This window comes from Urocitellus parryii, chromosome 11 (genome assembly GCF_045843805.1).
Source record: "Urocitellus parryii isolate mUroPar1 chromosome 11, mUroPar1.hap1, whole genome shotgun sequence".
In the NCBI taxonomy this organism is placed as follows: Eukaryota; Metazoa; Chordata; class Mammalia; order Rodentia; family Sciuridae; genus Urocitellus; species Urocitellus parryii.
Genome location: NC_135541.1, coordinates 62,888,197 through 62,910,777, shown reverse-complemented (window position 1 = coordinate 62,910,777; position 22,581 = coordinate 62,888,197).

Below are 22,581 nucleotides of genomic sequence, written 5' to 3'. Positions count from 1 at the left end.
AAAGTATTTGGGTGCTCACACTTGCACCATTCTTTGAAATCTTGCCCATTAGTTTACTAGAACCCCATAAAATATTAACTTGTGTTGTGTGCAGTAAAGAGACCAATAAAACACCATATGTTTGGTGACTAAACCATTAAAAAATGTCCTAGCACCTCTTCCATAATATTCTGTGACATAGGAATTTCAGATTTGACTATGTTGAGTAAGTATAAAATATTCTTTGTTTTCATTATACCTTCTTCGCAGACTTTGAGATTGAAATTTTCCAAGAAAAAGAAATGCTAGATTCTGGTCTATCCATTTATTTTAGGAAATAAAGTAGGAAAATATTCTTCTTATACCATCTTGCCTTATCTAGCTTTTCAGTAATCAACAAGTGGTTGGTATAAGCAATCTCAAACAAAAACAGTGTCCCATTCATCTTCAATGCCTAGATAACAGAAAGCTCCATAGAAATGCACAAACAGGGATTAAATGCATACCAAACCAACTTTCTAAAGTACAATTTCTCTAAGAAACAAAAAACTGAATAAGGGAAAACCAAAGAATCTTCCTTGGTCAAGATGAAAAACTACACTATATAAGAATGAAATAATTTTTATTTAAAACTCATCAAAATCTGCTAATCATAGAAACATTACCAAGTGAAACTGAAACCACTGAAGAAAAGTGAAGCATCTATTTGTAACCAAAACAAAATATAAACAACTAGAATGGGCAGACAAAACTACATAAGTTTTCTACTTCCCTTCAACATGTTTTGCTCCAGAGACTGATAGGGCTCCTCTCTTTGGAGTAAATTATATCAAAAAATGCAAGCAAACAAAAGTATGCCAAAATATGTGAAATTAAAGTTGGGTGGTGACTTGGTCTGTTGTTGTTTGTTTTGTCGTTTGTTTTATTTTTGTTTTGTTTTTGCTGTGACAAAAAGACCTGACAAGAAAAATTTTAGAAGGGGAAAAGTTTATTCAAGGGTTTATGGTTTTAGAGTTCTTAGTCCATAGACAGCAGTTTCTATTCCTTAAGGCTCAAGGTAAGGCTGAACTTCATGGTGGAAGAGTATAGCAGAGGAAAGCAGCTCACATGATGATCAGAAATCAGAAATAGACTCCACTCTCCAGATATATAATATAGAGTCCAAATCCATGCCCTCAATGGCTATCTCCTCCAATCACACCAGCCTTCAGTTACCACTCAATCCCATCAGGGGATTAATTCACTGACTGGGTCAAGGCTTTCATAACCCAATCATTTCTCTTCTAAATCATTTCTCCTTCTTGCATTGTCTCATACATGAGTTTTGGGGGACACCTCACATCCAAACCATAATAACATCACAGACTGGGTAATTGATAAAGAAAATAGGTTTATTTATCACACAATTCTGGAGGCTGAGAGATTTACAGATGTGACAGAGGGGTCTGGCAAGGGCTTTCATATACCATCATTATCTAGTAGAGGGCATCACATAGTGAGAGTTAAGAGATCATACATGTGAACAAGCTATTTTTTTATAACAATGTCTTCATGTAAAAATTAAACTATTCCTGGAAGAATAACCTTAATTTTTTCATGAGATTGAAACTCTCCTGGTTTAATATCTCCAAGTAGGCCCCACCTCCCAACATTGACTCATTGGGAATTAAGATTCTAGCAGTAAACTTTGGGGGGGGGCACATCTAAACCATAATTGGAATGTGAATAAATCTCCAGGAAAAAATGGCTAATATCTGAAGGCATTTCATACTTTCTCTGAATGCTCTCAATTGTACTTCATTGTATGAATACAGTTCAGTAGCATTTTGAAAATAGAAATATATCTGATTGAGCTTTTTTTAAAAAAAAAATTTTTAAAGAGAGAGTGAGAGAGGGGGAAAGAGAGGGAGAGAGAGAGAGAGAATTTTAATATTTATTTTTTAGTATTTGGCGGACACAACATCTTTGTTTGTATGTGGTGCTGAGAATCACCCGGGCCGCACGCATGCCAGGCCAGCACGATACCGCTTGAGCCACATCCCCAGCCCTGATTGAGCTTTTTTTTATTGTTGTTTCTGTTTGTGAGATTGAGTGGACCTAGAAGCTCAATCATTCTGGAGGGAGAAAGTTAATTCAGAGACTGTAACTATGGTCATGGGGTGTACATGCTGTGATTGGCTTATCTGGTACTCATTACTCGAGTTTCAGGTCTTGGAACATAGAAGATGTAAAGAGTGCTGGAGAGGAAGGAAAGAAAGCAATCATTTTAATTTTTTATAAAATGCGAAGTATAGCTCTTTCAAATTGCTAGCACTTTCTTCTTGTTAGAATGTCAGTCATGTTTCCCTTGCCCAGCTGATGATGTTATGTAAATGCTGTTTAGTGCCCACCAGATCTCTCTATTATGCAGAGAGATAAAACAGAAAATAATGTTAAAGATAAGCAACCTAAAGTTAATTTCTTTAAAAATCCTTTCTCTGTGATAAAGTAGCCTTGTAGCTTAGATTCTGAGTGAATCTATGAATCACTTTGGATAAAAGCATTAAGTTGTTTTATGTTTTAGCCCAGTCTACCAACTCATTGTGCAATTTTGATATTAAAATCATGCCTTCATTCCACTCTCTGTTCATAAGTGGACACGAATGAAAAATGTAAATCAGCATTTATAAAGAACTCTTAAATCTTTTGATGAAAAATGACCTTGGTGTGTGAAGTATTGTTGCAGATATTAGGGAAAAAAAGCAGTTAACAGTCCTATTTTTGTAATAATCAGCAGGTTTATAGAAGACTTTTTAACTATTTCACCATATTCAAAATTGCAACAAAACAGTCCCATTTAAATACTCTTAAATAGAATATACGCTCCTAAATAGAATAGCTGTGGAGTTAGCAACTCTGATATTTCATTTTTTATGATATCTGAGTGATCACATAGCATACTCAATAGCATTGATTTTGGGATAAACTCAATTTCCTCACATCATTCAACCATTCATAAAGATTATAAGAAAGGTAGAAAAATACATCAAAATAGGCTGAAGGAGACCAACAACTTGGCCTAAAGTGACTCACAGATATCCACATGGGGCACAATACAGGTAGTTCTATCCCCACCCCTAGCCCCTTTTTTAAATAAGAAGAGAGAGAATCTCAAGTGAGAAGTCTTTCTTTTTTTTAATATTTATTTTTTAGTTTTCTGCAGACACAACATCTTTATTTTATTTGTAAGTGGTGCTGAGGATTGAACCCAGTGCCTAGCGCTGTGCACATGCCAGGCGAGCACGCTACCGGTTGAGCCACATTTCCAGCCCTCAAGTGAGAAGTCTTTCAAACATTTAAATGCCACAACTTCTCTTTGTACATCTTCATGGAAAGAAAATGTTCTCAGGAACACTTTAATTTCAAATGAATAAATTAGCCCTTTTAACAAAGTGACCCTCATACTCCAACTTGAAAATGTCACCTCTTAAAGGCTAAGGATGTCCCTCTGACCCTGTTCCCCTGTAGAACACACACTCTGAGTCAGGAGTTCAGAGCAAGATATGTGCACCTCTCTCAACTTCGGAGGCCTACAGACAATGTGGTCAAGGGAAAGCCCTGATCTCCATTGGGAATCCAAGATTGCTTTGGCAAATATTTGCCATTTTTGGTCCTAGCTTATCAGAATATTTGGTGAAAGAAATAGAGAAAGAAGGTGGGAACTCATATTCCTTCATGTTATGTAAGTCTTCTTGATTATTATTATTAGTTTATTCTTTTTTTTTTAAAGAGAGAGTGAGAGAGGAGAGAGAGAGAGAGAGAGAGAGAGAGAGAGAGAGAGAGAGAGAATTTTTAACATTTATTTTTTAGTTCTCGGCGGACACAACATCTTTGTTGGTATGTGGTGCTGAGGATCGAACCCGGGCCGCACGCATGCCAGGCGAGCGCGCTACCGCTGAGCCACATCTCCAGCCCCTATTAGTTTATTCTGATGTTATATTATTTGGATGGTTTGGAGTTTGGGAGTGTTCTACTTAAATAAACAAATTTGTAAATGATGCCTATACGAATAGTAATCGAGGTGTTTTGTCCTTTTGTGTTGTTTTGAAATTAGGTTTTAAATGAACATTTCTTGGTTGATAAATAGAACTAACTTTGGAATAAATGTAATGGATCATGTATTATGTTGATAAAATGGGAATATATAGTATCCGTTTTCTATTGCTACTGTGAATGATTACCACAAACCTATGGCTTAAAATAGCATAAATTCATCATTATACAGTTGTGTAGGTCAGAAGTTTAACACCTGTCTGAATCAGCTAAGCTACAGGTTTCAGCAGAGCTGCATTCTCTTCTGGAAGCCCAGGTGAGCATTCCTTTCCTTGCCTCTGTCAGTATCCAGAGGGCACCTGTGTTTTTTGGTATGTGGTTTACTCTTTTACCTTTAAAATCAGCTGGATAGGGTCAAGTCCTCCTCAGGCCGCCATATCTCTGGTTCTCTGCATGTAGAAGAGGTTCTCACATTTAAGGACTCATATGATTACACTGGCTCCACCCAGACAAACCAGAGCCATCTTTTACTTCTTACCTTTAATCACATCAGCACAGTCCTTTTTTCTGTGTAAGGTAACCTATTTATAGGTTCTAGAGATTAATGTGTCAGTATAATTGGAGTCACCACGTAGTAATAGTCAGAGCTATCTGGACAGCATCAAATCTTTTAAATGATCTATAATCTTAGGGGATCTGATGATCATGTAGCCTAATGATTTTCTTAACCATTTCAAAATTTCTTGGACCACAATTTCATAAAGAGCTTTCCAACATTTCCAAGTTAACTCCAGACTTCTTAAAGGAAAGAAAATCAGTATTTAAATATTTCAGCTTTGAGCTTTTTCAATTTTAAGACTAATAATTAAATCAATAAGCATTACTTTTGAAAACAACTATATTATTATAAGGCTATATTTGAAATAGAAGAATTGGATATTAGCCTAGAAATGCCAGATATAATATGATCTTGGGCACATTATCTTAAGCTCTCAAGGCAGCTGTTTCATACAAGAAATGAGTAAATAGATTACACAATCTCTAAAAACCCCTGAATTAAAAAAACTATTCCGTAGCTTTGTCACTTTGTAATCATGATTTCCTCTTAAAAACAATGGAAATTAAAAGCTACTGCCAGATGTTTTGAAAGTCATTATTGGTACATTATAATATGATTAAAACAAAATTCAGGGGTTGGGCATGTAGTTCAGTGGTAGAGAGCTTGCCTAGCATGCTTGAGGCCATGGGTTCAATCCTTAGCCCTAAAACACAGCACAAAAACAAAATCAAATTCAAAATCAAAGAATCCATACGTACTTCATTTTAAGTGAGTATATGTATAATTCACCCACATAGGGGTATGTTTTTATTATTGACTTTTATTAAGTAAACATCTGGACAAAATTTTACAATAATATGAGGGCTTTATGTCTTTAAAAATTTTATCTTCTATTTGATTAAAAAATACCTAAAAGATGGTGTTTTATAATTGTATTAAAATTGATTTGGGGTGGAAAAGACGTTTGTAACAAATATAAGGAACTTGGTGATTCCAGGAAAGTTGCACATTAGGCTATAGAAAAATCAATATTAGTTGAAATGTAGTTTTAAATCATTTTGATATCACTAATATTTGTGTCTTGACTATTTCTTCTAGCAAAATATTCCAATGTTATTTCTAAGAATAATAGCTTTAGACCAGAACTCTAGTCGACTTGGTAAAAATCTCATTCGGTTGTCCCGAAACAAAATTCCTTTGTGATTTCCATTGAAAATTGCTTCTTTACCTCCTGATGTTCTCTGGGCTGCCCAGTGGCTGTTATGTTACAAATCAGAAACAGGAACTATGTGAGAGGAAATCATATGACATAGTATAGAGATTCATAAATATTTGTTCAGAATGCTTGTAGTTACCAGTGCCACACATAGCCACATCTATGCTTAGCACTTTGCAGGGCTGTGATATCCTAGTCTGAACAATAAAGTGATAATCACCCCAGGTGTTTTGTGACACTTTCTATCTTCTAAATCTGTCTTGGAACCTGATTAGTTTTCACCAGAAAAAATACTGGTGTAAACTGTACCTCAGCATCCATGTTAATCCAGTTTATACATAAAAGACTTGTAGATTGTGTGTGTGTATGTGTGTGTGTGCTTGTGTGTGTGTGTATGTGTTTAAACTTGGCATATGTTGCCATACTATTTAATATTTCTATCAGGCTATATTTATACTAGTCAAATGTGAAGTTTGCTAAAGGCTGTGATTATGCTCTTAGTCCAATTTGCATTGTTAATCTTATTTTTTATTTAGTCAATTTCCAATATGGACAGTTGAGTTAAATAAAATCTTTAGAGCCATTAAAATTCTGGGGTGGGATATAGGACTTCTGAAATGGTGGAGTAAGATCCTTCATGATTCTACATTTCTAAGAAAGCTATAAAATTAGAATAATCATCAAAAAATAACCTTCAAACTTCAGAAATTATCAACAATTTTCAAAAATATATACGTTAATTAAAAAAAAAAACACTCTCCTTTAGCAAGGACAACAGTTTTGTAGAATTTAACTATAGCTTTTTCTTTACTGTCTTCCCAGCTCTGCATAGCTCCTGAAAACCAGCCATCTTTAAATTATAGTATCAGTAAAAATTAGAAGTTATGCAAATGTAGAAGGGGAAGACCAGGTTTAGACCTAAAAACGTTCATCTCTAGAGCACAGTCACTATTTGACCTGTCTGTCAGCTCCCTGAAAAACCTAGTTCATAGAATTTTGTCATTATTTGATCTGTCTGGGAACTCCCACTGCAGGAAAAGACCTATCCCCAGAGTGTAGAAAACATTCAGCAAAAATCGTTTAACATTGCAGCTGCCTAAGGCTGCAATACCAGTTCAAGTAAACAGGAGTTTGTCTAAAAATTTAAAAGGAAGATCTGGGTAACAAGATATCTATACAGCTTTGAAAAGCTCTGACACATTCTTAGAGTTCCAGAAGGCCATGCACTTAAGTGTGCATGCAGGGTTAGGTGCCCACCCAGGAAAGGACAGAAAGTTACCACTGTCTGGTTTTGAGGCTGGTCCCATATACTAAGTGAAGAATAAAGTGAGGTTATCAAATAGGGCTGAGGCAAAACCCCAACAAACAGAATCTTCAATAAAAGGTGAAAGACTTACAAGGTCAAAGCAGTGAAGGAAATCTGCACAATCTGTTGATCACTAAGCTAACTAGGAGGAGACTTCAGTGGCTACACACCACAGGGAGCTTACAGATACAAATCCAGTCCAACAGAGTCATGAACCAAATAAACAGCAGCAACAAAAACAAGGAGAGAAGCATGAAACACACCCTGGAGAGGGGCCTAGAATTTCTGGAGTTTCCATATCTTAATATCTCAAAGACCCAGTTTTTAACAACAAAAAATATGAATGCTATAAAGTAACAAGAAAGTACAGTCCAGACACTGGGGAAAAAGCCTTATATAGGTACAGATCCAGAGGGGAACAGATACTGAACTTACTAGATAAAGGCTTTAAATCAGTTTTAAACATGATGTTTAAAAAAAAAAAGTAAATATATCTAAGGAATTTTTAAAAAGGGATTAAAATAGCTGTCTCATCCAATAGTCTATCAATAAACAGAGAGAAATTAGAAAAGAAAAAACAAATTGAAAACCTGAAGTGAAAAGAAAAATAAAGAAACCAAAAAAAAAATAATTAGAAGTATTCAATTTGCCAAATCTAATTTTAAAAATATTTTATGCATTCAAGAAGTTCAACATACCTGAAATAGAAGAAATTTAAGGGCATCCACACCTTGGCACATCAGAGCCCAGCTGCCTTGTCCAAGATGGATAACCTTGACAGCAGGGAAAAAAAAGAAAAAGAAAAAAAGAAGAAAAATGACATACTTGTACAAAGGATCTTCAGTAAGATGAATAGTTGACTTCTCATCAAAAAACGTAGAGTCCTGAATAAAAGAGAATGACCAAAAAAGAAAAAAAGAAAGAAAAAGAAAAAGAAATAACTGTCCACCAAGAATTTTGTAGTCATTAAAAAAAAAAAAAAAAAACCTCTCTTCCAAATTATAAAAATGAATGGAGAATTTTTCACTAGTCGATCTTCCTTGAGAAATACTAAGGGGTCCTATAGGTTGAATTGAAAAAGTACTAAAGTACTAGATGGCTTCTCAAAGCCACACAAAGCAATAAAGAATCCAATTTGTAGACAGGAAAGATGGCATAAATACATTTTCCTTTGTATATCTTTTCTCCTCCTAATGGAAGAACAAGTGAACATAAGCAATATTCATAAAACTGTGTCCATGGGCTTATGTAAAGATTTATTATTTTGTACAGTACTAATAGCACAAAAAAAAAATGGGAGGCCAACACTCCTGAGTACTACTGACAGAAATTTACTACTAATTGAAAGTAGATTGTTCCAAGTTCAAGAAACTAATTTAATCCTCAGCCAACCATTAAGGAAATAAATGAAATATAAAGAAAAAAGTATATAACTAAAGTGGAACACTTTAGAAATCTATATCATTTAGAAATATATATTATAAGTTTATATTTAGAAATTAAATTATTTACATAGAAAATGTATATTTATATATATTTAGAAATATATATTTTCTAGAAATGATTTTGTTAAAATATATATTTAACAAAAGATAAGGAAGGAAGGAATGAGGGATAGAGACGGACACAACAAATATGAAAAACAAATGGCAAAATCAAAACAGTGAATTTTAACTTATGAGTAATTACATTAAATGTAAATGTGTTAAACATGACAATTAAAATTGTCATAACAAATGTAGTTGAGATTCAAAGGAGCAAAAGTTGAAAACATACCTTGGAAAATGATATACCAAGCAAGCACTAACTAAAGAAAGCTGGAATGGTGAAATTAATAGAAAACAAAATAGACAAAAATTTACTAGTAACAAAGTCATTTATCATAATTAAAAGATTGATCCATTATATCCTAGATATATATCACATAATACATATCTTATGTATATGTATAACACAACACACATATATAATCTATAGATAGTTCACATATATGCAGGTAACATTGGAACCCCAAAATAACTTCAAGCAAAAACTAACTGCATGATAAAGAGAAATAGGGAAATAGAAATGTAACAATAAATGTTGAAATTCTATATATACTACTTTCAATATTGCTAGTACAACTAGGCAGAAGAGTAAGAAAGATATTAAACATCAAGTAGATCTAACAACTACCTATGAAGAATCCACCAACAAAATAAGATATACCTGGGTATTTTCCAGGACCAATAAAAGACATAAAATAATCCTTGATAAATTCAAACTGATAAAATAGTGCAAAGTACATTTTCTAAACACAGTGAAACTGAACTGGAAATCAGTAACAGTAATAGAAGAAAAATTTGGAAATTAAAAAATGAAATTATACAATATTCTATTAAGTAAATAACCATCAGCAATAAATCACAAGTGAAATTTAGAAATACCTAGAAATAAATTAAAATGGAAAAGCAATGTAAGTAAACTTGTGAAATACTACTAAACTGGTGTTTAGTGATAAATTAGATTTATAAATGCTTATATTAAAAATAATGAGCTAAACTTTCATCTGAATAAACTAGAAAAAATAAATATGAAGAAATCAGGATGAAGAAAATAAAAATTAGAGCAAGAATTAACAACATAAAGAACAGAATAAATAGAGAAATTATTTTTAATTTAGGACTCTAAAAAGCTTGTTGTAGAATCAAAAAACTGATAAAACTATAGCTAACTTACCAGTAATTATATTAAATATAAATAGCTATAGCTAGACTAGGAAAGAAGAAAAAAGACTCAAATTACTAAAATCAGAAATAGGGGTGGGGATATACTTCACTGGTGGACTTCTCACATAGAATGCAAGAAGCCCTAGTTTTGATTTCCACTCCCAAAATAATAAAAATCATAATCAATATGTTAAATAAGGTATAAAAGGGAAGACCTCACTGGTTGGCAATATTCTTTTCCAATCTATGAAAGTGGGATGAATTTCTTTTTATCTAGATCTTTAAATTTTTTTAGCTATTTTAAGTAATCTTGAGATAATAATGTATATACAAAGATATGTTTAGGTTATATGCAAATACTACACTATTTTATGTAAGAGACATGAGCATCTTCAGATTTTGAAATATATAAAAGATCCTGAAACCAATCTCCCCTGGATACCAAAGAATAACTGTAATTAATGCCCATAAAGCTATTAAAATAAACAAATTAGAGTTGTTTATATCCACATGGGTAAATATCACAAATAAAATACTGATGAATAAAACCAATTTATGAATAATACATTTAGTAGAATATAATTTATCTAAATTTGATAGCATGTAAATCAATAATCAATATATATCATATAAACCATAGACAGAATTTATGATAGCTACACAAATATATGGTAAAGCTAAATGCACATATATAGGAATACAACACACTAAATGTAGGTTCATTTGTATAGTGGAGGAAGAAGAAGGAATCATGAGGTTATAGAGGTACAAAACGGATTCTAAATATATATACAGAATTCATCTTTTTAAGAAAAGACCTAAATAAAATGTGACAGTAATATAATTCTGCAAAATTTAGTGTTGATATCCCCATGTTTGTTGAATTATTATTTAATTTTTTTAGTATTTTGAAATTTTCTATAATGAAAGTAGCAAAGAAATTAAATGGACTTGGAGAATTCAAGGTATGGAGAAAAAGCAGCAATAGGAATTTACAAGGGATTTTAAAATACCAGGAAAGGAAGTTGCAAAGCTTAAGACAAAGCACCTCGTCCACAGAAAGCTTAAGGGATAATCAATTTAGAAATCTTTGTGATCTCCTCTTTGATCTCTAGTTGTAATCTAATATCTCAGTTTGATTATATATTTTTTCATAATGTAATGCCAATTCTAGCATCTTTATTGGATTCTAGACTTCTATACATTTTTTTTAATGTTCACAATCTGGTTTTGTAAACATCCAATACATCATGCCTAAAACAATTAGAATAAGATGATAATATATATTTGTAGCTTACAGGGATTAATTAAATGTTTAAAAATGTTCAAATGTAGATAAAATGTATGATATATTTGGGATGAACAATAAATATCAGGGATTCTCTTGAAAAACATTGACCCAGACAATTGAGGGGGATTTTTCCATTTCTTACTGAATGAAGATATACTGAACAAATTGGCTCAGTGGAAAAGCATCACTATAAGTGATGAGAAAAATGGGCTCTGGCACATTGAACTGGATGAAGAGAGTGCATATTTATGCACCTGCCATGAGTCATTTGTGTGAAACTGTTCTGTGAATGCCATTTGGGATCAGCTTTAACTCTGAAGTCTTTCAAATTAAAAAAAAAAAAGTGTATATATAGCTGAAACCTTCTATGACTTAGAAGGGGAAACTATCCATTTTGATTATCTAAACATCATGAATATGATTTTGCTTAAAGTGACTTATTACATGGACAGTCAATGAATGGAGTGAATGCGGTAGAAGCTAAATTTAATAAGAAGTAAATTAAGTTCTAAGAATACAATAAGTAGTAGGAAATAGTTGCGCTGTGTTGTCTCCAAAGATGGATTAAATTCAAGAGAAAAAAGACAACCCCGATGATGTAAAAACCAGGAAGCTAATAAGACAAGAAGCATGTGCCAGGTACAATTAGCTGCCTGTCAGAGTTCACAGGACACAGTGTTTAATCCCAAGGCCCTTCTAAGCTCTGTGTTCAAAAAGGATATTGGGTAAATCAAGATTCATATTTTGGGGCTGGGGATGTGGCTCAAGCGGTAGTGTGCTCGCCTAGTATGCGCAGGGCGCTGGGTTCGATCCTGAGCACCACATAAAAAATAAATAAATAAATATGTTGTGTCCACCAAAAACTAAAAAAAAAAAAAAAAAGTAAATATTAAAACAATTCTCTCTCTCTCTCTCTCTCTCTCTCTCTCTCTCTCTCTCTCTCTCTCTAAAAAAAAAGATTCATATGCAACAAAGTACAGTAACACTGGGTTTTCAAACTTAACTGTCTGATTTGACATAAAAGACTGGATAAAACTATCAAGGAAAGATCATTTCCCCATATCCGCAGAAAATTGCTTTAATTGTACAGTAGGAATATTGGAGTAGAGGAATGTCGGTGAGAAAATCAGATTTTTTTCTAAGTCCTCTTAAATTTGTGCTTTGTCACTTACTGTGAAATAAATATAAAGCAATGTAATCACTCTGAAGTGGTATTATGAAGCTTAGTTTATAACAGCATAGAAGGCTTTGAATAAATTCTCAATACAAATGAAACATTATTTATTCATTTAGCAAACACTGTTATAGCACTTACAATGTGTTAGGGTCTGGTGTAAATGCTTTAAAAATATCAGCTTGCTTAATTCTCTGTACAATCCAATTAGGTAAGTATTGCGATCCTCACTTTAGGAGGGGTAAGGGCGGCAAGCAAGCTAAGGCTGTATAACTTGTCCAAGGTCACACTGCTGAACAGGCAGTCTGGTCTGAGTCCATGATCTTGATAGCTTCTATACTCCAGAAAAACTCTATGTATAAAATACAAATAGCAGCTCACTGCTTATAGTTGAATTCTGGGAAGAAAATGCAATGGCAGGTTTGGAAGAGAAGTGAAATGAAGGATGAAGTGAGTAATGGGTAGATATGTAGGAGAGAGGGAAAAAAAAAAACAAGACATAGGTACCTTGAAGAATGATGAAATATTTCATTGTCTTTTGATATATTTTCAAGAAGTATGCTTTTGGTTCAGAATAAGTAAAGCACAGAAACAAGATATCTGATCGTCCATCCTAAAATGTTTCAGTATGACACAGAAAAATGTACACAGTGATTTGAAAAAAGAAAAGCAAGAAAAATTTAAACTCATCTTCAATCATGGCAAATATTATCAAACACTCATACTAATGGGGATTTAGTGAGGTAGGTAGAAGGCTTTATTAAATTCTATTCTCAATCACTGAATTAATATTTTTAAACACTTTACTAACTCATTAATATAACTTTAATTCTCCAATACTTGAAAAGTCTAGCATAAGGAATAAAATACACTAAGTATTCCATAAATCATACCACAAAAGCAAACCAAACAATTCATATTATTCAAGAACTTTGAGAGCAGTAGTAGGAAATACAAATGTCACATAAAGTTTTATTAATCACAATTTCAATGAATCATTCTCAATTATGTGCTGCAGTGTTACTGAAGACATTCTTACATGTAGTGCCTGCCTGGAAAGAATTTACAGCATAGTATGTTGGAATTTGTGTATGAATAAACTAGGGAACAACTCAAGAGCAGATGAGATGTAGTTGGGAATATATAATATCCATCAAGATCAGAGGAACTGGATGACTTTAAAATGGGTAGGATCATTTCTTAAATGAAATATCTGGGCATTGGAGGAAGTAGATTGGAAAGGAGAAGAGGAAAGATTATTCTAAGTATGCAAAAAGAGGATATGCACTTCTGATGATCTGGAGTACAGACTCTAGAATTTGACTTTCTGGATTCTGATGCAACATGCATTCACCTGAGGCGATTCAATGTCTGGTTCCCATCTCTCAAATGCAGAAAATAATTGCACTTATTTTAAAGATTTTTACACAAATGAAAGGAAGCAAATTCAATTAATTATTTTTTAAATTTTATTTATTTATTTATTCAATCACTTTGTTTTTTCTGAGGATCAAACCCAGGGCCTTGTACATGTTAAGCAAATGTTCTACCACTGAACTCCAACCCCATACCCTGGAGAGCCGTGAGTGGAGACTGGCAAGAAAGGTGTTAATAAATGTTAGCTGTCCTCATTATAATTATTGTTGTTGTTATGTACAGAGGAATAAAATGAAAGAAGGAAAATTATGTGGTGGACTTACAAATTCTAACAACACGGTTTATTTCAATAGTTTCAGCAGTAAGAAACTGTATTTAAAAGAACTGATTCTAGCAAGTGATTTTTAGCAAGATTTAACATAAAGATGATCAAAAGGGCCACTGAAGACCCATTTATACACATCCCTTCTTGTCCTCTCCAGTTTTCCACTTCACTTGAGGTGGGAATTTCAACTCAAAGGTACCAAGGAAGGAAGAAAGAGAGGGGGAGGAGAGATACAAAGTCTAAATAGCTAGTAAACTTGAACAGTGCTGAAATGGAATATCCAAACAACTGTCAAAAGTATAAGAAGCCTTTTTTTATTAACCAGATGCTACCAGGCCTGAACAAGCACAGAAGAGAGTACCCAGCACGAAACACTTCTTTGCTTTGACAGGTCTGATTTATGAAACAGATGATTTGTTATTTATTGATCAGAGACTGATTCTACTCACTGAGTTAAGAAGCCGCTTGATAAAAGGCAATCATGCATCTCATTTGGTTATGAGCAAAAATAGCGTCTATTGGCTTGCTGTGTCAACTGACTTTGATGCTACGACATCCAGATGTTCAACATGTGCAAACTTCAGAAACAAAACAAAACAAAACAAATCAAAATGGGTCTCTTCTGCCACAAAAGAGAGCAAAACATTCAAAACATGTTTTGTGGAAAAAAAGGACTCATCAGAGCCACACAATATAGTCTAAATGTATTTTTTAGTAGGAAATAAGAGAAATTCATTAAATCAATTATTTTCTTCCTTTATTTACTTAATCATTACTTGTTGGTGGTTCTCTGTTTAAGGCATTGTGTGAAGCACTGTATTGACATTTAAAATCTTCCATATGCAAATGCCACCTACTTTAGCAGAGTTGCAGGAAATTACTAATTCAAATAAAATTTTACCAACATGCTCAAAGCAAGCCTTAGACGTTTTCATCTTCTGCAGTATCAAAGCTCCTATTGAGATAATTATTTTTCACTCTTGGTATGATAACACAATTGCCATTTGTTCTTTCTTCATCCAGGAAATTCCTTCAGCTTTGTCATCTTCCCCAGTCTAGCGGAAAGCTACATATGACTGGCTTTTGAGATAAGAAGCAGGATCACCTCATTCAGGAGCATAGAAACACTTTTATTCTAGCTTTGTGCATTTTAATTGTGATGCCGGAGTACATAGGACATCAATGTATCACATGGATAGTCATAATTTTCCATGAGCTATTAAATGATTGAATTCAACTTTGTCACTAGTGGTTTATGGATTTGTTTTCCCCTTTCCTAAGTATACTCCAAAAAGAGGAAAAATAATTAACTTATTGTCTGAAGTGAGGTGTAAAATTGTTTCTTTTTCGAAATTTTTTTCTGGGAATGACCTAATTCAAGGTGGAATGGTAAATCTATTTGGTGGTAGGTAGCCTTCTGTAATTCATTTGAACCTGGATTTGAAACAGATTTTATTTGCTTACAGTTGTCTGAGAAAGAGATGTCATTAAGTTATCACCCTTGGCCTTTAGTTTAACAAAACCGGTTAAACAAACACCACATTGTGGATAACACAGTCATTATCACTATAAGAGCACACAGTTGTAAAGTTGATACTAAAAATCTTACACAATTATAATGAGCTGCAAAGTGTACATGCTTTCACAGAGAGAATGTCTTAAAAAAAAAAAAAAAAAAACTCCTAGGAACCAGAGATTCACCAGTGTGTTTGTCTTGATTATAAAATATAATGAAATACAGTGCTAAGAGCATGGGCTTCAGAATTGGACAAACATGGATTTTTTTTTCTCAGTTCTACCTCCTCTGAAAGCCTAAAATGATCTATGTGTATCTTTTCCTTCTATCTGTCAATTTGGGATTGATATCCCTATCCCCAAGGTTTTTTTGAATTAAAGTTGGGTTTAGAACATGTAATCTAACAAGATAATCTTATAAAATGGCTAACACCATTATTGGCCTCTGGTTAGTACCTGGGGGGAAAAAAATCTTAATTTCTTTTTCCTCACTGGCCTTTATGAAATGATGAATTGGAAGCATCAAAGAAAGTTATAAACTAATCAGAATTTTTTTTTTTAGTTTTATATTAGAAAGCATTAGTTGTTCTAAAGAATACTTCATTCACTAGGACACAATTAGACCCGATAAAAACATACCCAAGTTTCAGATTTGGCGATTGCATATCTGCAGGATAAGATAAACACAGATTCAATTTATCTGCAAATTTGAAAATGTTATCCAATATTATTTGCTATTTTGGTTGTTTGAATGAAATTAGCTTGCTAATGTTGAATTAGTTGGCTAATTTTGAAATTAGTTTGAACATAAAGGTTGCTTTGTTGGAGATTATTCATCAGGCATCTACACTCATTAATTTGTTCACTCAAAAATTTATTAGGCACCTACTTTGTGCCAGACAAAGGGGAAAAAAAGGACATTATTGTCTCTTGAACATTGTGAAATATTGCTTAAATTAGATGGCATATTCAACCTCTTACGTGGAGTGTATTCATTTTAACATCATTGTAGACTAAATGTCAAAGGAAATACCACTTATTACCATTGTGGGCAGGTACTCCATTGTTTGCTTTTTATATATTGTCTCATTTAATCTTCACGATAACATAATAACTCACTGTTACTGTCCACGTTTTACATATAAAGAGGTGATGTTTAGGGGAGTTACATTTTACTTGTCTGAGATCACATAGTCAATTAATGATAAAGCCATGTTGGAATTTAGATCATAGCACCAATTCACATCTTTTTTTTTTACAGCAGGCCTAAGCACTGCAGAGCCTCTAGCATAGTGATAGGGCAGGAAACATCACTAATACTTTTAGAGATAAGTGCCTAGAAATTCAGAAACATTAAAGGTAAAATAAATTTTAAAAGACTAAAATCAAAATATTCTAAACTAATTAGAAATGCCAATTCAGTGAAATATTTCACTCTGTACTTTGTGTCTTCAGTTAGACTTTTTTCATAATTTATTTTGGAAATAGTCCCTGAATGCATGGCTATTAGTGAAGCTCCTAGGTTAATTATCAAGCACTCACTTACTATCTGTTCTTGGATTTTTAATAATATAACACTCAAATTTTGACTATTTGAAAATGAGCCCAAAGATTTTTAGGCTACAATCTTAACCTAATCAGTGAATTATAATCCCTGATGGGATTAGCTGGGTGGTAACTGGAGGCAGGTGGGGTGTGGATGGAGGAAGGGATTCATTGGCGACGTGGCTAAGGGTTATATATTTTGTATCTGGAGAGTGGAACCTCTCTCACTCTCTGCTTGTTGATGACCATGTGAGCCTCTTCCCTCTGCCACACCCTTCTACCATGATGTCCTGCTTCACCTTGAACCATGAGGAATGGAGCCAGCCACTTATGGACTGAGACCTCTGAAACCATGAACCTTCAAATAAACCTTTTCTCTTTTACAGTTGTTCTGATTGGGTCCTTTAGTCACAGTGGTGAAAAAGGTGACTAAAACAGAAAGATGTGGTGTTTTTTCTCCCCACTCAATTCTAGTGGCAAATATGTTTTCTGGAGAATACTTTCAAACTTGGAATTGTTAAGTTATTTGGAGCCATCATTGTAAATGTTAAGAATGGCTGTCCAATAGAGGATGTAAAACATAGCATGAGTATGGGCACTGCCATCACTAAATTTACTATACAGATGAAATAGAATTCTGATGTAATAAGACAAAATGCTATTTTCACAGATAGTCTTTTATACTTTGTCTTTCTTCAATCACTATTCTTGTTTCTTCTATTGTAATTATTTGTTGCATGACATCTATCTTTTTAACTGGACCATTGTCTCTTTGAAGGTAGAGATTATATTCTAACTCATCCATCTTTAACATAGTGTCTAACATCTTATTGGCTTGCAATTTATTGAGGATAGAGACCATGCGTAAAGCCCACTGTATTTCACTCTGCATTCCATGTTCCAAGACAATTTGCCATAGATATTAAGTGTTAATATGTGTAATCCATCAATCACAGCTATTGAGAAGGCTCATTAAGATTAGTAGACTATTAAGAACATACAATTCCCATTCTTTCTGCCCTGTGGGACCTTGAATTAATCATCCTGTATCAGTCTCTACTTTCTAGTTTACTTTCCCCTTAAGATTTAAGGAGAGCAAAAGAACTGTTTAAACTATTATTAATTTTTAAACTTGTTATAATTAAAAAAATGTTTCGAATACAACCTCTGCGCTTCTAGCATCTAAAAGGCCTAGAATCTGTTCCTAGGGGGAAATGTGCCCAAAAAGACGAGTATAGTTTTAACTCAAATCTTGAACAATAGAAAAAAAAATGAAGTTAAAAGAGTCAAAAAGCCCAGAAAGTTCTATTTCCCATAGCATTCTACTCCCAAAGAAAATGTCACAAAATGAAACATCACATTTATATTCCTGAGAATAATATTACCATACAAAAACTGATCCATTTAAAAAAGTATTTGTGAATTTGATCAAAGGTAAAATTTGAAAATAGCTTTTCGCTAAGGAAAAGGACAGATTCTGCCTCCAGTCAAAATATTCATTTTTTAAAGAACAAATTAGCAGATACTGAAGGCATAAATAATATTTTTTGTGGCATAAATTGGCATCTCCAGTAACTATTCTACATATGACTGGTGGAAAAACATTCAAATTCTCAGGTTATTATTAAATATTACCCCAAATGAGAATCAAACTAATCTAAAACATACATTAGATGTCAAATTAAACCAAAACAATGTCATCATGAATTCAAAACATGACCAGGAAAGCTTAATGCTTGGAAAGCACAATGAACCGTCTTGGGGGGAGTTCTATATATAAAGCAGATCACCAAATCTAAAAGAATAATACAAACTACAGAGGCAGTGCTCTGACAGGTTTCTCCTATTTTAATGAAACAAGTTCCAGTGGAAAACTTAAAAGATTAAAAACTCACAACAAAATAACTCCCATACATTTTTCTTAGGGCTGTCTCCATAGCCCAAAATGTAGCACAGATTTGGCAGCTCTCCCATAATAAAATCAGTGGAGACAGTCAAGCTAAATGAAACACTAAAGAACCTGCATTTGCTAGATTAGTTGTCTAACTTGATCAAATAAACTATAGATTGGCTAAATTTCCAGTTCATAATACACTGGGTAGACATACACAAATCCCAACTATATTTGGCTCCAGAGTAATAATCAATTTCCAGAAACAACACATTCAGCTTCAGAAAACTCTTCTGGCAATAATTCTGTAGTATTATATTGGAGTTATGCTATTTTTCATGTTTAAGGAAATCACTGGAGGATATTAAACCAGTTCTTTTACATTGAACATTTTATTCTTTTATATCTGATTTATTGATTAATTCATTAACAAAAGCACACAAAAACATCTGTAGGACATACATGTAGTGACATATTTTGCTACGGGAAATTGTAGCGGCAAAAAAAAAGACAATGATTATTATCTATTTGCTCAGATAAAAAAGTTAGTTTTTCATATCAAACAGTATTTAAAACATAACTTCATAATTTTATAAAATGACTTAACTCTGATTGTTTAAAAAGCAAATTACCATTTGCTGCAAAAGAAACAGTTGAAATTTCATTTCAAGAAGTTCATTCTTAAAAACATACCTGACACTAAATTATTATTTTCTTAAAAACTTTCTATCTTGAAATTTTATATTTTCAATAGTAAATATTAAATTTTATAGTGTCTAAAAGAAACAATTATTCTGTCAATAAACAGAGATGCAGAAAAATGAGTCACTTTGCTAAATTTATATCTATGGAATTTATCAGGTTGAGGTAACTAGATAAAATCATATATATAAAACTGAGCATGGGTAGCAGCAGACATTTTAACATCTTAGTAGCAATGAACTGAATCTCAATTAGTTAATTTTACCCTTGAACAATATTGTTTGTTTCAGATCTTTTTGTTTTGTTTGTTGTACTGTGGTTTGTTTTACTCAAAGTATCTATTACAGATCTACTTTTAAAAATCATTTTAGTAGATACAAATCCCTTTTGCTTGTTAATGAGCAAAAGACCCCAAAGAGGTTTTTTGTGACTTTTTGACTGGCTAACTGGGTGGCAGAAAATTCATTTAATTGAATTAGAGAGGATAAGGAAATATATTTAGTAACATGAAGTGGCAGGAAAAAAAAAGATGGATAAATATCAACAATGAGCTTTGGCTATGTCATAGCCTCATCTGCTCCCCCCAAATAAAATTATATTAGTCTTAAATCATTTATTACATCCTCATTATGTATGATTGACTAAGACTGTCATGAACAAGCCACGGGAAACATTGAAAGCTCTAGCTTAGACCCATTTTGAGACAACAGTAAATATTGATGCCATCATAATGTGTACATATGAAAAATGCCAAACACATGTGTACAGCATCCCCATGGTTACGGAGGAATCTTTTCCCAAATATTCAGGAAAATAATGCAAATTGTGTAAAACAGGATGAGGCAGGCGGAAGAGTTCTTTATAACACTTTCTATATGAACTGTGTCATTCTCATTAAAGTATGTTAGAATACGAATAAGTGGGATATAGGAGAGATAAACATGATATAAAAGACAACAAATTATTTAGGAATATTGGTATTTAAATTCATTAGGAATAAGATATTTGTTCTTCATATTATAATCTAGGTAATCCAATTTGTATGTTGTCATTCCTTTACCAATCAGGACAAGAAAGATAAGATAGAAAATACCACTGATATTGCTACATGATGTAGAATGTGAAGGAATTATGGTCTGTTGTTGAGGTTACTTTGAGAAGACAATTTTTTTTTTCCCAAGGGATTGAGGGAGTTGGGAATATGTCAGGAAAAAGAAGGATAAAAATGAAGGAACATGGGAGTCAAAATGGAAGAAATGTTTCAAGAAATAGAAGGAAAGGAAAATCCAACATGCCAAATCATGCAAAAAATTCCTGTTGGATAAAAATTGATTAAGAAATACATTGCAGTTACTAACTAGATGATCAAAAATGCCTGTTTTAATCACAATGTCATTACTGGCTTTATATTCACACTTAATTCCAACAATTTCTATATTTCATAAACATTTTTCTTAACATCCTTCTAAACAAGATTAAGCTTTATTTTTGCATTTTGTTTATAGCTTCTGCAATATTTCTTCTGAATGTCTATCTTGACAGAGACAAAACTAAATTTTGTGCATGTCTGTCTACTGCACTAAATAGCTCAGGGCAAAAAACATACTTTTGCCTATCAAACCTGTCTATCTGACACAAGGCGGAGCTAAAAAAAAAAAAGTAGTATAGGTTGATTTCAGTTTCTTCACTCTCTTCTTCATGCACCCAGTTTTTTTAACTGGATGATAATGGTTGGAAATGACTGGAAATGGTGAGAAAACATGGGGCAAGCAGTCATGGCCGCAGGATAGAGCAGGAAGTAAGTATCATATCCAGTACATAAATAGCTCAGCCTGCCTCTGTTGTGGTTGCAGAAAGATAATATAATAGATCAGAAATAACCAGGTGGTAATTATTTTATGGATTTAGGATAGCCAAATTATGTTTGGGGGTTAAGCTTGTTGTGCTTTTATTTATTCAGGAATTGCAAAGAATTGAAAATACAGAAACTTAAAATTTAGGCAAAACAGATGGGATGAATTTTAAGCATGGGAAAGACTGTTTTATCATGTGGAATGAGTTGCTTTATGAGGAATGAATTTCCCATTATTTAGTTTTAAACAGGAAAACAATGACCACTTGTCAGATTTATTATAGAGAGAATTTTTGAAAAAGAAAACAAGTATCCTTTGAAGTCCCTTCTTACACTAAGATGTTATTATGGATGTATGGTTTTTAAATTATTTACAATATTTATGTTTAGATAATTCCAGGGCAAATTTTGGAAAATTAACAAATACATCAATGTGAGAAATGAATTTTTATTTATTTACCATTCACTTATTCACTCAACAAATATATAATTAGCGATTATTTTGTGCAAAACCTTATTTTATATATACAAATTGGATAAAGTCTCTGTTTCCTCAAAGGGCTCACAATTAAGATAGATAATGTACTTTAATTGACATCTTATTGATGTATTTTATAAAAAGCTCTAGAATTTGAACATATAATTCAAAATTAGGGCATGGGCCAGACACATCAAGGTCATGTCTCTATGTATTTACTGGCCACTGAAAAAACAAAACAAATGGAACAAGACACAAAGATCAAGCCTAGCTAAGAAAGTACAAAATGATTATTACAGTTTAAGAGCAACATAGAAAACATCTGAATCAATGAAATCATTCTTTATTATTATTATTTCTTTATCTTGCTAACAACTGACTATGTGAGGTATGTATTCAATGAAATAAGCTGATTTTTTTCAAGGTCATATTTCTAATGGATTTTGGAGACAAAAATACAACTTTGAGGTTTTGTTTTGAGATATAATCCATTCTACCAATTTGAAATGAGTGTATGCATAGTATAGAAACACATACATTATTTTCTTTTCATGGCTAAATACATAGAGTATAAAAACTAAGAAGGAAAAAGAACCACCAAAATTATCCATCTTATATATAGTCTTTTAAA